This window comes from Lithobates pipiens, unplaced genomic scaffold (assembly GCF_037356315.1).
Source record: "Lithobates pipiens isolate NorthernLeopardFrog02 unplaced genomic scaffold, aLitPip1_a1.2 Scaffold_27, whole genome shotgun sequence".
In the NCBI taxonomy this organism is placed as follows: Eukaryota; Metazoa; Chordata; class Amphibia; order Anura; family Ranidae; genus Lithobates; species Lithobates pipiens.
In genome coordinates, this window is record NW_027507788.1 from 17,684,933 (window position 1) to 17,686,530 (window position 1,598).

Sequence of the window (1,598 nt, forward strand, 5' to 3'; positions counted from 1 at the left end):
ACAATAATATATACTTTCTGTAATAATGCAGGATTTTGGTGCTATTGTACAATACAATCCCTTATTTTCATTGGATAGAAGGGTTCCTGTGCATGACGTCCTGTATTTCTAAAATAAAAATATATGAAGAAGGAGGTAAATAGAACATTAGAAAAACGGAACCAATTGGAGAGACGGATTTAGAAAATAAGCCCCATAGCTTCCAATTGTCCCCCAATCATTGTACTTATTTATGAAATTCAACCTCAGAACTGTCACAGAACTTAGAATTCCTAAGGAGCCATTTTTAAAAGACAAAAAATAAAATGAGAAAATCCTACACTAAAATTAGTGCACAAATATTACAATATAATCAAAACAGCTGCACTCACTATTACCCACACAAAAAATATTATATAACATAAATGCAGTTAAAAAAGTGTTGTACTGTGATAAAAATGATCAATACAAAATATATTGACTTGATAGTGTCAATAATTCAGATTGGAATTCGAATATTGGAATTATATATGTATATAAAGTTCAGTTAACTATTTCACCAAAGTCTCTGAATAAAAGAAGACAGAAGTGCATACAGAGAAATTACAGCGTCTCCAAATCATGAGATAAAATTCCTCTTTACAGTCATCACCGTGCGCCAGCTTGTCACCAAAAATGAACATTGCATTCAGTTATACTATAACTATCTTTTTAATAATATTACCTGTGACTTTGACCCGGACTTGCTGGCTGTTATTAAGGTCATAGGAATTTATATTTTCACTTATTCCTGGATAAAACAATTCTGTCTTTGTCACATCCTTGATTGTCAGTGAGCAACTGTTTTTTTCCGTTATCAACAAGACTTGTCCGTCCTCTGTACTCTTCTATAACCTCAGAGGGGTCTTTACTATTGAAGACTTGGGGGAATCCACTAAGTTGATATTTATACCAAATCAGAGCGACCTCACTGAGGTCTATAGGAGCAGTGAATGTGCAGGGAATGGTCACATCAGAATTCTTCAGTACTTTAATGGAGTCTGGAAATGAGAAGGACCATTGTGTTCTGGGCGCATCTGATGACACCTCTACGAAAAACAAAAACAGAGATAATTCCACATCAGTGTAAAATGTATCATAGATAATAAGGGTGAGGAATTAAAGCCAAGCCTAATAACAATGCTTACAGGTCATGTTTTTTTTTTTCCTTCATGAAAAAGGTTAATCTTGGGAAAGTGGCAATGTACTTGTTTTATATCCATATTGTAGCAAGATCATTAACCCGCTTCTGCCCCGGAGGATTTGGCTGCTCAATGACCGGAGCATTTTTTGCATGACTTTAAGACCCCTTTCACACCAGGGCGTTTTGCAGGCGCTATAGCGTTAGAAATAGCGCCTGCGATCCGCCCTAAAAAAGCTGCACCATTGTCTGTAGCGTGAAAGCCCCAAGGGCTTTCACACTGCAGCGGTGCGCTGGCAGGACGTCAGGGAAAAGTCCTGCCAGCAGCTTCTTTGGAGCGGTGAAGGAGCGGTGTGTTTACCGCTCCTCCACCGCTGCTCCCCATTGAAATCAATGGGGCAGCGCTGTAATACCGCCGGCAAAACGCCGTAAAAAAAAC